This window comes from Corvus cornix, chromosome 1, assembly GCF_000738735.6.
Source record: "Corvus cornix cornix isolate S_Up_H32 chromosome 1, ASM73873v5, whole genome shotgun sequence".
Taxonomy (NCBI): Eukaryota; Metazoa; Chordata; class Aves; order Passeriformes; family Corvidae; genus Corvus; species Corvus cornix.
Genome location: NC_046332.1, coordinates 41177153 through 41194139, shown reverse-complemented (window position 1 = coordinate 41194139; position 16987 = coordinate 41177153).

Below are 16987 nucleotides of genomic sequence, written 5' to 3'. Positions count from 1 at the left end.
TCTGTTGGATCTCACATGATCCTGTTCTGCTCTTCTTAGAAGAGGGGAATGGGTCATTTCAAGGGTGAACTATTGCTTTCCCAGCCCAAATTACATTATTACAGCACTCTGTAACTTCATAATTACAGGGATTAACACCCCAGGAAGTAAGAAAAATTTCTTTTTATATCTGAATGATTTGTGTTGTCTGAATATATTCTTCACAGGAACACACAAATGATGTGGCCCTCCTCAGAGTCTCTCATCCTAAGAAGAACCTGTGAACATTTGCTGGCAATCAGCCATGTCTGAAGGGTCTGGAGCTCACAGTGTCCTTCCCACTATCTCTTTATCTAGCAAATGTCCTTTTCAGACTCAGCTTGGACTGTGTCCTGAGCATGTCCCCCATTGTGCCCCATCCTGAGAGGGATAAGTAGTTTAAACACTGTCAGGAACTGCTATGCAGCAACAGTCCCGCACTAACCTAGCAAGCATTAGGGAGGAAGCACGTGCAAGCCAGTGCAGTTGTGAGGAGGGATCCATTTTGGGGGTGCTTTTCCTGGGCTGTTTGCTGGTGTCCCTTGCTGGTCTGCACAGGCAGTCCACAGTCTCTGTCAGGAAGGACATGGGCAGTTGTAGCTTTGACTGGTGGACTCAGTGCTGTTGGTAGTGGGACCAAAATGATTTAGGAGACCTTGGTAGATAACCACAGCTTCAGGATCCCAGCAGTCAAGGCATAGAATGCTTATACATGTGTCCCTGTCCATGGCAGGGGCGTTGGAACTAGATGATCTTGAAAGTACCTTCCAACCCAAACTATTCTATGACTCTATGGTTCCGTGATTAAATTAATGGTTCCAGGCTGGTTTTGAGTGAATCAGGAGAGTTAAACATATAAATCTTACCCCTGGTCCAAATTATGTACTCTTTTGCTATAGCACATGGGTGTTATAATGGCAAATCATGCAGAGATGCATGATGGGGTCAAAAGATATCAGTGGTGCAGAGAAGACAGGGTGAAACAAATGCCAGAAAGAAACTTGGTCATGGAAAGCTGCAAGGACCCATGGGATAAGACCCATGTTTGAGGGCTCCCAAGGCAAGCTGCAGTACAGGTAAGCCAGGACCATTGGAGCTGTCTGTGCAGTGCCACAGAGTGCAGTTTCAACAAGGGGCAGTAAGGATGTGGCCAGGTAGCTGGAACAACTGAGATTGGTAAAATACTTGCTGTCCTTCTAGCTACATATTCTGATCTGTCGGTTGATCAGATTAGACCCTGCAGACAAAAGCCATAAAGGAAAGCCATTTTCATTATTCTGGCAGAGCCTAAATGCAAGGTTGGTTTATGCCTCAAAGTAGCCCATATCAGAGATTTAGCTGATGGCTGATTTGGGTCTGTAACACTAATAATTTAGCACACCATTTTATTGAGAAAATGCTTTTGTAGTTCCAATGTGGATGTTCAGCACCAAAACACAGGGAAAGAAGCTCCAATAGGGTCATTGGTTCACCAGTTATCTTGTATATGAGAACAGATTTCCAACTGAGGTCAATTTCAAATTTAGAGAAACAAAAATTAAGTTACACTCTCAAAAGTACGACAGAAACATCCTGTCTAAAATTCTGTTGAAAATTGTGGTACAGGAAATAAAATGCACCCAGGTCTATCTACAGTGATAGAAAACAGTGAATGACATTGCAACAGGGAGATAGAGAGCTATAACAGGAGAATGAGGATGTAGTAAGAAATACAAAGCAAGTGATAGCATTAATTTGTTTCCAATTACTGTATTTGTATAATTACTAGTAGTATCTGAAGTGTGACTATTAAGAAAGAAATAATCAATAAGAAGCCTGTTAGGATTTGAACCAAGATTCAAACAAAACAGAAATCTTAACATTGACTTCACTTGGTTTTGGTTTAGGGAATAATTGCCCGGATAACAGCTGCTTTGCAAAGAGCTTGGGCAAATTATTGCTCTCATATAAGTAGTCTCAAATTTAATAGCAAGTTGAGAGAAGATGCTACAAACTTATGTTTTGGAAGAGCACCTGGATCTGGTACCATTCAGGGATTTCAAAAAAAGGGCAGCAAAAGCCCTTTGGCAGTTTTCTGCTGAGTGCCAAGGAGGAAACACACAGCTCACAGCTTCACATTCGGGAATTTTCTGTGCTGTGTTCATGAGACTTAGAGGATGAGTTGCACTCCCTGAAACTGAGTCACTTGATGCACAAAGTAAATATCGGATGTGGGCTCCTTCTCCATCTGTGAGGCTGCACAAGCATCAGCTCCAGAAGGAAAATGCTTGTTGAAATTTCAGGCTCAAACAATCCAGTGCTGTGCATGCAGCCTTAAATAAACACCGGAAATTTTAATTGTTATGATTCCTACTCTATTCATAGCTCTCTCCATTAAAATTTTCATGACACTCCAAGGAATGACTTGCATTATCTTGACATGTGTTTAAAAATGTGACATTTCTCCTTGAATCTAATCATTAGAGAGGCAGAACATCAGCAATACCCAGCTGTCCAAATTAGGCTATCTCAGATGGTCCTATTCTTTTCTATCCATAATGGAAATGAGGAGTAAACAAGATCCTGTCCTGTGATATTTCAAGCGCTGCTGAATTTTTCATTGTTTTTCTTTAGTTCTTTCTTGCATAGATACAGGCGTTCTTAATACCCACATTCTCAACTGAATCTCAGATTTAAAATAAGACAGTAATCTCAACAGATATTTTGTGCTCATTATGAAAGACTATTCCCCTATGATCTATTTTTAAACTATTGTCCTAGTTCACTGAATGTGTCATTGTTCTTATACCAAGAGCAGTAAATATGAGGACCTACTTTCTGCAAGTTGCTTGCTTATGTATCTTTAGCGGAGCTCTTTTTTTTTTTTATTTTAAAACTGATGTTACCATTTCTTGCCCTTTGATGTGAGCAATATTTTTTAATTCTCCTGACAGTTTTGGCAGACTTTTTTTCTTGCTATTTGCTTCGTAAGCCTGTGTGACCAGAACTAGACACAATATTTAGGTCAGACTGAATCAGGTCATTATGTTTCCAGAATTATCATTAATCTCCTCCTCTACACTTTATAGTCTTATTTTTTATGGATGTGTATTGTTTTTAGTTGTTATAATAGGTTTACTTTAATCTTGGTTATCCGAGATAGCATCTAATAAGGAAAGACAAGCCACAGAAACACAAATTCAAGAAATGCCTCCAAAATTACATGAAAATAAGCAGGAGTCAAGGACACCATTGGTTTTGCTTCAGTGATTAGCTATCTGCCATTTATCATCTTCTCTGTGTTTACTGAAGGTCAGAGATTTACAGTTCAATATGCGTCAACGCCAACTGCCAGTACTGAATCACAAAGAAGCCCGGCCATCCTGTTACAATGGAACCACTCAGGAATAAAATAATAGATATTAGTGTTAGACGAAGACAGAGGACTGCATGAAACTAGGAATTATTTTCCTTCTTCCGATGTGTTTTACGGCAGGGTACTCCCCACTCAGATTACTGTGCCAATTTTATGATGCCAGGTTTTAGAAAATGAGTTTAAAAACAGCCGGAAGGCAAGAAACGTAGTCTGAAAATACACTTCTCGGAGGCAGAGGATCTGGGAAAACAACCTACTTTATGACAGGGTAGAGATTTAATGAATGTATGGAATGCAACCTTTGGGGTACAGGATAGGAACAAACCGTGGCAACAGGAAAAGGGGGAAGGTTACTGCTACCAGTAAACTCTACCAGTGCTGTTATCCTTACAAGGGAGGATACATGAAAGCAAAATTCAAAGGAGCAAGAAATGTCAAGCCAAACTTTACAAATAAGTGAGACCCACAGCTTTGATCCAATGCTGAAATGTATGCACAGATTAAATCACCCGCCTTCGCAGATTAGCCTACAAGATTAGGCGGCTGTAATTCCACCACCACCCCAGGACACACCTTACAGCAACCACAGCTGTGTAGGTGGCACAGATGTGTTTAGGCTCAAAGACGGTAGACTAAATTTTGACAAGGTGATATAATCAAAACAATTCTCAATATTATTTCTAGCAATGCAATTTGTTACTGAAAATAGTGCACATGTAAAATATCTATTTCTTAAAATATCTCAATGACGTAATTAACCTCACTTCCTCTGTGTGAGATGACTAAACAACACTCTATATGTCTGCATAGTCAATACAGAAGTTGCAAGGCTATATGATAGGGTGATTACTGTATCATTAGTGAGTTGCCTTGGGAATGACCAAAATAGACTCTTGCTTCTTCTGAAATACCAGGGCTGAAGCAGAGGTAGGCTTTAGAGACAATGGAACTCAAGGTAAAATGCCTTCTGTTTTGGCACAGACATGCTCTTTCTTGTGGACCAGGGAAAAGCAGTCTTCGTAATTCCAGTTTGGGATGAGTCAATTCCTCCTCTAAAGAGTTTATGCTCCAGGGAGATGTAACGCACAGTGAGCTGGCAGATATAACCACAGTAGCCCATGAGCAGAGCACCAGCCTGCAGGAGTCAGAACCCATCCATGGTGTATTTCTTATCCCCAAGTTTGGATGACATGCTGTTGGTTGGAGAAGCCAAAGACAGAGACAAGGACCACCATGAAGAGGGCCAGGCAGGGACCAGGGAAGGGAAGGCGAGTGATGGTCATGGAGAGTGAAGGATGGGGGACTATCTCAGACTGCCCTGGACTGTGGGGCAGCTCAAAGCTATAATGCATCCCACTCATACAGGAAATGTGGAGCGAGTCCTTTGCTTCTCAGTTTCCTTTCTATGGAGACATAGTTTGTGCTTGATTTGATTCCCAGAGGAAACTGAAACTGAGAGCTGGGAATTTGCTTCCAGACCACTTTGCTTAGATGTAGGGAAGATGTTTAATTGCCCTGCATTTCTTATAAGTCCCATTGAATGGCATGACATTGTATCCTCAAATTTTAATATTTACAGTGTTTTGTTACTGAGTTTTTAGATTATGGTCTATATTGGACCTTTTGCTAAGAAAGCAGCAGAGTCCTAGCCAGACCTGGAGAAAGAAAAGCTTTCCAAGCCTGACCGTTCATTCGCTCAGGATTGTTTTCAGAGTCAGGCTGAAGGCTTCAAACTTCCTGTTTGAAGTTTCAGAGCATGAAGAATGAGTTATTTTTGTATAAACAGTAAACATTTTCCATGAGCTAGCTGGTTAACTAGATCCTGCCTTCTCAAAAGGAGAGATTTACTGGGTCTTGGTGTTCAGTTCTAAATAATGTGTTTTTCTGCAAAAAAATTCTGCTGTTACTCAACACAAGCAATGCCAAGGAAAGCCTGTAACCCCATGTTTGAGACAAACGAAGAAGCTTTGGATGTTGTGTTGTCTTCATTCCTTTCCATTACAATGAGAAGAGAGCAAAGAGCAAAGAGTGGTAGTGATCATGCCAGAGATGTGCTTTCACAGGCAGAGCCATTGAGGTCACTCCTGCAGCTTATAAAATTTTTTTTAAATTAAAAAATTTTTACACTTCTGGGGCATCTGAGATTACATTTCAAAGTTGCTTAAACAGCTAAAACACATTCAAATTATTTTTCTGTGCAGGTCTGAGAAAGTGGCTCTGCTCCATATGCTTGGCAGTATTTTCATTATTTTTCATACTGGAGATCATCACAAGCAACAGTTGGGTTTTTTTCTTGGGAATATTCCAGATTTATTGTGTGGGTGCAATACATGTCTACCATGATCCCCTTGACTAGTCTGCTTCCTCACTTTGAATCATTAGATATTTCCATTAAGCAGATTGCACCGATTTAATTTTATTTTGGCTCTCAGGGGCCACAAACCCTTTCTCATTTGCTGTGTCAGGCATTCTTCATCTGGCATGGAGTAAATAGCAAAGACCTGGAGGGCCTTTCTGCACCCAGCAAAAGAACAAACGGGCCAGGCTGTGTTATGTCATGCAGCAGGAAATAATGCTTGCTAGGACTTGAATGGAGGTTAATATAGTTCGGATTAGTGTTGGAAGAGCAGCTTTTGAGCCTTCCCTGATATGTGACTTCTGTAACAGTATCTGCATTTGGATGTCATGGAAGCCAGCAGGATTTCCATCCTGATTGGATCCCCTGGGTTCAGTTGTCACATAAATGACACAAATTAGGCATCCCATTCCTCCCACCTTGCCCACCCCTCAATGCCCTAAAATTTTTCAGGTTGTTTAATTTCAAAGGCTTTCAAAAGGAATTCAAGTATCATCCAGCAAAAAACAGCTGCAGGTAAGGAGATGTAATACAAGTGTCCTGAGACTTCATCAAACACTTCTCAGTTACGCTCTCATCCCCAAACCACCTGGCAGTGTATAGGTGATAACATGTGATGGCAGATGATGGAACATAAGGGACTCACTTTTTGAAAAAACAATTGCAAAACAGTTAATCAGTGAAGGAAGGTACAGGACAACCTTCAGGGTAGTAAGAGAAAGTGTAAACCCAGAAAAGAACATGCACTTGCATAAAGACCTTTTTTCAGCAGACAGGGTGAAATGCTTCCATAGTGTTACAGGAAAAATGGAGAAAATAAGCTAGGTATGTAACAGAAAGAAGGAAAACATTTTGTGCAACTGAACTACAGGATAAATTGTAAAACTCCTTTTTTCATACTTAGCTGTGAGATAAAAATAGCAGAAGCAGCACATTGGAGTAATTACTTCTTTATTAATAGTGAATACTTCTTCTGTCCATGTAATCTCTTCTGAGCTAATGTAATTTCTTTTACTTGCATTCATTGGAGCAGGTTTGACTTAAAATCAAGTAACTGAGATATCATGCATGTAATTTCAGTTTGAGCTTAAGGCGTGGTATCTTTCAAGTAGAACTGATTGACTGCGAAAGAAAAATAAATTCTTCTTTTGGAAAGATAGAAATTATTTTTGGTTAAAGAATGAGTTTGGTTTTAGTAATTATTTATTGATCTGAAGGCAAAACCCAGTGGCTTCACAATTAGTTTCCAGAACTCTTACAGCCTTGGTGCCATGACAACTTCCCCGGACAACCTGTTCCAGTGACCAAGAACTATCTCAGTGAAAAACCTCTTCCTACTGTCCAATCTGAACTTCCCCTGATGCAGCTTCATTCCATTTCCTCATGTCCTATGGCTGGTCATACGGCACCGTGAGTTATGTAAATGAAATCATTTTCACCTTTGTTACAGAAACAAACGAAGCCAGAAACAAAGCAAAAACATTTTCTGGCTAAGCGCATGAAGAAAGTAGAAAGATTTGGCTGTTATTGAAGGTAGATTAATGCTCTAAATAAGGACAACATGCTTCATTCATATTCATAAGATAAACCTGGCTTACATTACCTAAGGGACTTTGGGTATTTTGCAATCTTGTTCTCTTTCTGCATAATCATGGGGTATCCCTGAAGTTGTACAAATTGCTTAATCATCTCCACTCTTCAACAATGGCTCACTTCTCCTTTTGTGCAGATTGAGGACTGAGCTTAGCAGAGGTAAAGGGCTGAAGCCATCATGAACTTGAATTGAATATGGTATTAAGAGGGATCTTCCTTACACATGGTCTGGATATGTATTCCCAGTAAGCACACGCCAGCCTTTGGGAGGCCAGGTGTGCTCCTGTGATGCTGTGTCAGTGTGTTAACAGGGTCCCCTTCACAGAGCCTCCTCTTTGCATGGACACCACATAGTCTAACTTTTACCAGTGTAACAGCCTCTAAAGGAAATGCTAAGCCAGATGTAAAATTATCCTCTGCTTCCCATGTAGTCAATGAAGAAAGGTAGACAGAAGGCGATTCACACCACTAATACCTCAACTTCTGTCTGAAGACATCTGTTTTTCTTCATTGACTGCAATTAGGAAACTGGATGACTGTGCTCCTAACCTAGACAAATCTATGAAGCCACTACATTTATGCAAGATTGTCTTAGATTTAGCCAAGTTTTTGAATTTTACATGCAACACCCTTGGTTTTTTACCTTTTTAAAAATCAAATTACTATCATTCTGATATGTTGAAGCATTTTTCAAAGGGGTTTTTTTAGGACATCCGGTTTCTTTTCACCTTTGGACCCTCAGAAAATTCAGATCCCCTCTCATTCAAGTACCTGAAATTTTTGCTCCACCTAACTTCTGATAAATTCATTGATTTTGCCCAATGAAATTCAAGATGCTATGACTTAGTCAGTAGATAACATTTCACATTTTGTAGTCAGCTCTTCATTGGTACTCAGCAAAGTCCAAGCCAAAATAGAAATACTTCATAATGGGGGCACTGATTACTGGTAATCACCATGTTGTCTACAATACCAAGGTCCATCTAGACCCTGCAGCTGTTTTTGTTAGGTTGAGGCGAGTCCTTCAGGTGAAACATAAATGTTTAAACACTTGCTATCCCCTTTGGGCTTATGCTTTTGTTAAAGCAAAGAAACAGAATATTCTTATAAAGCTCTTTTAATGTATTTTAAGTGTGTACATTAGGTGAGATGAATCACATTCTGTGTATGTTAATCTTTCAAAAGGAGCGATCCAACACTAAAAGAAATCAATTTCATTCACAATGACTTTCATAGCTTTTATTTCTCTAAAAACAATTCCAAACAATATGTTTGGAATCTACACAAGGATCTCAGTCAGATACTCAACTGCACATAGTTTTGATCCAGATAAATTGCTTGTCTTTTGAAGTGACTTGGTTTTTTCTATTCCATCACATCAAAATGCTTAAGGCTAACTGATCCTCCTTTTTTTGTTTCCCACATCAGCCCGCAATGTGCACACATCCGTAATTATGTTCCACTCATGCTTTTGTTCTGTCATGTTCTTGTTAACTTTGGCCTTGGATTCTTGTTCTGAGATACTACTATATTTGGAAGCATGCAACATTTTAATGTTTGGTGTCTCTGTTTACGGTCAAAAATTAAAGATGAGCTGAGTTTAAAAAAATTAAAATTCAGACCTATTATGCAAGAGAAAAAAAATGAATAAGGATTAGGCAGAATGTAGAAAATAAATAACATAAAACAGCAAAAAGGAAGAAAAGTGATGTATTTGCCTGCAAACAATTGTTTTGAATAAGTGAATCTTCATTGCACAAATAGTTTCAAACTACACTTGAAGACTGAAAAACAGATGATGCAGAAAGATTCAGGAAGCCTCTGTGGTCAATAATGCTTTTCGACAAATAATGTAGAACTGTGGGAAAAGATAGAAATAAGCCAAATTTTAGCTGTTATTGATAACAGGGAAGTGGAGGCAAGGCAGATCTCTCTTGAGGGATTACTGGATTCCACTTCTTTCAGTTTTGTCTTCTCTCACATAGCTTTTGCTATTACAAATACAAGAAACAGGCCCAGGCTGATCAATATTATGCAAGTGACAAATCCAGATTAACCCACCAGTTAAGCATTCTAAAGTGATATCTCAGCAGACTCCACCTGAGCTTGTAGGTCCATCTCCTCTGTTCTGGCAGTGCCTGAGAGAAGACGAGGGCAGTGGCTTCTCTGCCAAGTGCAGTATGCCACCCTGTACAGGGTGGCAGCTGCTCCACAGGCAGGCTCTGCTCCTGGGACAGGGACTGAGGAGCCTGGGCTCTCACACAGCACTGGGAAAAGGAGGGAAAGAGCCTTTTCCTGACTTCATTTGGTTACCAGTTTTGGCAGCTACCATGGCTCATGGGTCAAATATTACCTGTGATGGTCAGAAGAGACTACACCGGAGTTACTCAGCTGACAGGGACAGAGTGGGTGTGACTGACCATGGGGTTCAGTGCTCAGTCCACCCCCAGTGCCAGGTGCCACACTGCAGGCAGAGCCTCTGGGCACACCCAGGCACCCTGGCTGACAGCACCAGTGAAAGGGGTCATTCTGGAGCAGGGAGAGCATGAAAGCTCAGGTACAGGAGGGCACAAGGCACACTGTACTTTACAGGACCAGTGGGTGACCCTCTTTCTTGACCTGGATGGGTGTCCCCAGGAGGCTTCCAGTGGGTGCAGAGCCCTGGCTTACATGACACACATGAGGAGCTGCCTTACCTGAACTGATACTAATGACTCTGTTTATGAATGTAGATATGCCCCAGACTCAAGGACACACAGGGAATATTTTCTCTCAAGGAAATTCCCTGAACAACTATTGGCTTTAGCTACTTTTTGGGAAGGATCAGTGTCCAGGCTTTTGTTAAAGCATGTGTGATTTTCAGAATCTTCCCCTATCCTACTGGTGTTTCCTCACTCCCACAGACCTATATCTCCTGGGCATTTGCTCAGCTCCCCACCAGATCAGTTCTGCAGGGTGTGGAAGTGGGTACGTGACTGCTTCAGCAAAATGCAAATTCTTCCCAGTAGTTTTTGCTCCAGAACAGAGCCTCAAGCAGATACTACTAATTGAATCACTGTGCTAAATAAATTGTAAATACCTGAGTCACGCATCATTTTAATGTTCTTACAAAAGCATTAGGTTCAAGAAAATGTATATGGATTACTCAGACAAAGTGGTATTTCAACAATATAATTTAGGTTAAATGTTCCTTTCGTGAAATGCCTCTTGAGAGTCATTGAGATATATTGGTGCATTCTGTTTAATTCCACAACTAAAGTATGGTATCGACGACTGCACTGAAGAATTTTTTCCTAAAAAACTCTCCAGAAAAATTAACTAGATATGTTTCTTTTATGGCCATGAGGACAAGATGCTATAGGACAATGAGAATCCTATTCTTGCCACGTTATTCTTTGTTTAACAGCAAACAGGATGTTTTTTCCTTTTTTATTATCCTTCTTGTACAAACACTGTAATTTATAATTAATCACATTGTATCTAGCAATCTATAAATTGCTTGTGAGCAGAACAGACTCTCGTCTGTGTTTGCCATTCCCTGTGCTAATGAGTTGGTGGTTAACATGATAGCCAGCTGGTTTTGGCACTGTCTATTTTACTAAAAGGAAAAATAAAGAATTGTTTATACAGCTGCACAAAAATGTGGAAAGTCTCTTGTGGAAGGCCTTATGTCACTTTTATAAAACTATTTTTACGGTCACTGGCCAAACAGAGGAAACTCTCTAGGGGTTGGTTCACTCCATCTTAAAGGAGTTATTTCAGGCAGTTTCAATGCATTATGTTCCACAGGTACCTCTTGAGAGTAATGGGAGCTGCACTGCCAACAAACTCTATCCCTGTCTTTACACAGATAAAAGTATGACTGAACCTCATCCTTATTGTGCTGGGATCTTAATACTAACAAAGGACATGACTGCAGCAATACACTCCAGTCCTCTAAAGCAGTTTGCCTGCAAGTACAAAGACCTCCCTTCAGGTTCTTCCTCCTTCAGGCTCTGCTAGTTCAGTGAAGGAATATCCTCCCTCTAATCCCTTTTCCTGTATATTATCTCCCCTCCAAGGTCAACTGGGCATCCAGAAATCTTACTAATTTTTCAGGAAATGTTTAGGGTAGACAGGACAAGGCAAGGTGTATAAGCAGCTACTGTAGTTGTTCATCTCTCCTTCTCTCTATCTGCCTTTGGGCTGTGACAGATGAAATCACAAGTGCTGCTTTGAGTGTTGGTCTTTCCCTGCTCTGATGGATGTGATTATTGCAGTTTGGAGGTTACAAGGTAGTTTTTGTCAAAGATTGCTGCTTTCATTTTCTTTGCTTTAGAACTGTGTTTCAATCTTTCGTGTGTGCCTGAAAGTGATTATTCATCTGTAGTATAATACTTTGGTAGTAAGGATGTTGTCCTGATCCAAGCATACAAAAAACAGACTGTGAGAGAGAAACATCAGAGCTCTGAACTTTATTCTCTCACCATAATTACCCATCTATATGTCTCTCTTTACGTTGGCTGTGTTGCTCTGTATATGAGGTAGGTTCATAAGTAAAAGGCATGGATGGATGTGTGCATTATCTGTGGCACCAGTGTAAGGCTAGAAATTACATATTTCTGTTTCTGAGCACTTAGTTGAACATTAGTGCTCTTTTATATGCTGTGTTTCAAGGAAAAAAACCCTATTTTTTCCTGTTAGATTCAAATATGTGTTACAAGCAATATACACGTGATTGGATTTCATGCCTTAATTTTAATTGTATTAAAAAAATAATGTGTAAAACCAAAAATCTAAATTTTCCAAGTTCAGGAGTAAAACTATATTTAATATTTTCAGTGCTCTTGCCATTCAACAACCCCTTCTGAATTTAATGTGGTTTAAAATTTTTTTAAAATAAGCTCTTTCCCTTTATTTGTCAGCTTTCAGCAGGAAATGGTTTCTAACTATGTGAAGTAATAAGTGGTGTAGAAGTTTGGAAGAGCTAAAACATAATGTGGGAAATTTTGGGTGGTTTTGACTGGTATATATTTTAAAGGGAAATTTTGTTGTTGGAGGAAAGAAAAACAAGGAGTTGCCAAGCATATTATGTTTGAGAAATAATGAAAAATTATTTATTAACAATGTAAGAGTCTTGTATGATTACTTTTAACACATATTCAGTGACTAACTCATATTCCATGTTATGGAATTTCTCAAGTGAGCAGCAATTTATTTCATTTTCTGCCCAACTATGATTTTTATTCAAATTGAACCATGGTCAAGCCATTATTGCAACAGTAGATTTTTTTACTCTTCCATTAGTGAAATCTCTATCAACACCAGAGAAACACCACATTGTTTCTCACATTACATACAATGAACAATATTCCATGTCATTCATACATTTTGTTATTTACATAAAATGAACAACCTTTCATGTCAATTATACTTTTCTTAATTTTGTCCTACAGTGGCATGTGAATATGTCCTCAAATAATCATCAAAGGAGACAAGAAGTCCTTTCTTTGCAGTACTCGGTAACAAACTATACACAATACCTCTTTTCAGAAGACATAAACCATGGAAATGATTGCTAAATGTTATATTAAAAGTTTATTTCAGATGTATTGGGACCAACTGTTCTTTGAAAAAATACTTTTTTCCTCATCTTTTCATTTTCCTGGAATATAAGGGAAGATACACCTGTTTCTTGAAGAATGTTGGCAGGTCAAAAGAATGAGAGTTTTCAAATGAAAAAGAAATCAAGGTTTTAAATGTTCCTGCTCTCCTTTAATTGCATGTCTTCAACTAACAATAATATGGACAACAAGAAAAAATTCCCTTTATCCTTTTTCCATCTACTGTGAATAGAATGATAATACCTCTATTATTTTGCCTTTTTAATTGCTTCACAAATATTATTTGTGTTCTCAAGTAGAATGAGGAAAGACTATATGACATAGATGATAGAGAAATGAACTAATGATCCATTTTACACAGCATCCCAGTTCAGACAAACTAAAATTTGGATACTGCAAAAACAAATTCCCTATAGGGTAGGTCTTTTGAGAATTACAGTGTTATAAAGGATAATCCTGTGTCACCTTGGACAACTCTAACTCTGTATTTTTCAGTGCAAGTCCAAAGATCAGTAACCACTTCAAGAATCAGTAAATTATAAAAAAATTTTTTGTAAACTACATTAAAAAACTCACAGCCTATTCCCCTTGGTGTTTTGTTATTTGTAATACTAATTAAACTGAATCTGCTTAGTATTTTTAAATATTGTAGGTATCTATTTGCTAAATTGCATAGGTGAAGAAAACTCTTGTTAAATAGCAAAATGTTCATGCCAGTAAAAATATTTTTTTGGGGGTGTGAAAGAGAAGCAGATGACTTCAGAATCAAATGCAACATGAGGTTATTTATTCAGAGTTTAGCTACAGTTGTATCATTTAATCCCTGTCGGAAAAGATAGTTGCCATATGTGGAGCTGAAAAACTCTGTACTAAGAGACAGGTAAGGCTAACCAAAATTTCCCTGGGAAAATAAATAATATTATAGTTATCTCTGGAAAATAAAGAGATAGACAAGTTTTGACCTGTGGACAGTAGGCAGAGTAGTGACTGGGAGGGTGCTCATGATGTGCCCTAATCGTGTGTGTGTTGATGCTGAGGGTTTTGCTATTGAGCACAGCCATGTGATTTGGTGTCCAATGCATCTGTGAAAGACATTGTGTAAGTTTCCCCTAGTTTACCCCAGATAACTGCTGAGACAGTATGGGGCACACTGAATGGAGTGCCTTCTACCACAAGAAGTTCACGTGTGATCTGGAAATTATAATGGGTTTATGATGAAGTGTTTACAGTAAGAGCACAGGAGATGCACTGACAAGCCTTGTGTGTCTTGTAAATGCATGATCTAGGGAAAAATCAGTCATTCTGAATTACACAACTGACTATTATTTCATTCTTCAAACTCCATGACAACCCACAGCACTTCCTTCTGTTCTCATACACCTGAAGGACTTCTCTTAAATCTGGGAACAGTTTAGCAGGTCTTTAGCATGTGAAGTAATATCCTAAGGCATTTTGGAGAGAAGAGACTGTGATCAAGTCTTACAAAACCGTAGTGAAGCAACATCCTGATAAACCTTGTGGTTTTTAATTAGCTGGAGGCCACTGGATAATCATTTTCAACAAAGTTGTGCGAGTCCAATTCCTTGAGACCACTGTGAGCATGAAAAAGTAATTTAATTTAATATCTGAAACCTACTCCTTGATCATGTTCATGACTGCACATACAGGCTTGGCTCTTGTGCCATCTTCAGCAGTGACAGCTGGAGAAACTGCTGCCCAGAAGCCTCTTCCTCTGCTCTGCAGAAGAACCCATCCCTCCCTGACACACTTTGCTCAGATCACCTGGATTTGATTAGCAATTAAAGTTGCAAAGGTTTCATAGTTCAATTTATTTTGGGTGAGGTAACATGAGTTCATTTGAATACCTCAGCCACATGTTCAGTAATCCCAGTGCAGGCAGATAGTGGTGAGCTGGAGGAAGCCACTGATGGAAAGTGATGTATTAAGTAGTAATTTCATCTCTGCTTTGGGCTGAGTCTGCATGCTTGAGATCACAAGTCGTTCTCTGTTAACTACAAGAATCACATGTTCATATGAGTTTTTTCAGATTGTGAATTTAATATTTGCAATATTTATTAAAATGCACCTTCTTTTTTCATCAAAAAACATTTTGGAATTATGTTCCAGGGCAGTTTAATGTGTTAACTGTGATGTTTGATTACTTGAACTGGTATTCAAAATAAGAATAATCTTTGGAATTCAAGAGTGAAAAAGATGTTTACTTACTGATTACTTACTTTTAGCTTAGCATTTCCACAAATGCACAATGACAGCACCTTCACTAGTCAGCATCTTTAAAGAAGTGGTTTGAGATATTGACTAGCCTTCTTTTTTGCAGGAGTTTAGACTAAATAAGTATTTTTTATCTTTTAAACATACAAGAAATATTCAATTATTTTGGCTTCTTACATTTGGCAATTCCCCTCTGGTTTGTGGCTTCATCTACTAGAACGTCTCTAAAACATTTAATTGTCAGTTTTATTACAAAGCTGATGAACTGCACCCTTGTCTGCTATGGTAGCATCTGAAGATTTCCCTCTTCATCACATTGTTCAAAGACATCCTTCTGCTGAGTGAAACCTTTGTGGGTGCAGGTTTGCTTGGAGCAGACAGGGCTCTAAGGTGGCTATTGCCACTTTATTTCATTCATCAAAATAAAGAAAGGATTGATTGCACAAACGATGTTGGTCACCAGAAAAAGAAGCAATGAAGGTAAAGTTCACGTTTGGTACTCATGGTCCACTGGCAGCTATTTAAGGATCAGTGTAAGGATCAACCACTACATAAAATGACTGCCAGTAGTTGATTACATAATTTTCAAATTATGACCATGACATATGACAGCAGGATGGCAGACAGTTTCCTAGAGTGCTTCCCTGCTCTCCTTGCTTGGGTCTTGTTTTGGACAGAGAACTCAGGCTTCTCAAGGCAGTGTCTTTTTTTTTCATATATCAACAGTGTGTTGGCTAAATATCTTAGGGCTTCCAAGTCAAATTATAAAAGCTGTCAGCTTTTTCCAGCCCACATCAAAAGGAATTTCAGAAAAATTAGGAGGTTCTTTACATGGCAAAGTTTCCTATTTCTTCCTAATACTTAGTTGAAAGCATTGCAGTCAAGTTCACATAACTTTAGCATATAATATATTAAAAATATGGCTAATGGACATTAAAAAATCAACTGTTTAAGCAGTTTTGAAGAGATGGGATGACCAACTACATATTGGAAATTATCTTCTGTGGACTTGTCTTCTGCTCTACAAAACCAAGAAACTACAGTAAATCTTCTTGAGTCTAAAAAACCATCACCTTAACTAACAACCCGAGATCTGGCAGCTTGTTCATATCCTTTATAAGAGAATAAGAATCGCAGAGGTTTAGGTCCTTGACCATAAAAGACTGCGCATGGGAGGAGAGAGAAGTGCAACATTTCACTGGCCATTCCCTTTCAGAAGGAAAGGCAGGATCCTGCCCAGATTTCAATTACCTCAATGGTTTGGTGTGAGATAGTGACACTGAATCTCATAGGGACCAGGATGGTAAAGAGGAAACAGTGAATTAATTGTGTCTCATGACCACAGTGCTTCCTGTCACACCCAGCACTCTGGACACATCTAAATTCAGAGTATGACCCCAATATATTGCCACATACAAAATAAGGGTGCCATAATTTCCAACTTTCATATGCCAGTTTAGTTCCTGCAAACCTCGGAATTCTTGGGCATTGGATTCTGTCACACCTCTTGTTCACTGATGGATGATATAACACCAATGGACTGCAATCACTCTGTGACCCTGCCTTCTAAGCTACCAAGTCAGACATTGCTGAGAGGAAATGACATGTAACTTACGAAACTTGTTTATACACTAAATACAAGTACGGAAGTGATTTCAGCTTTGTTATTGCTGAGAATACTGGAGGATACAGACATCAAAAATATCTAAATTCCTGTTTGATTAAAATCTGCTATTGAGTCTACCTCTACGTGCCATCTCTCAGTTTGCAATGGAACCTGGACAAAATGCTTAGATGAAGTAGAAAAGTGACTGATATTATCACTACTAG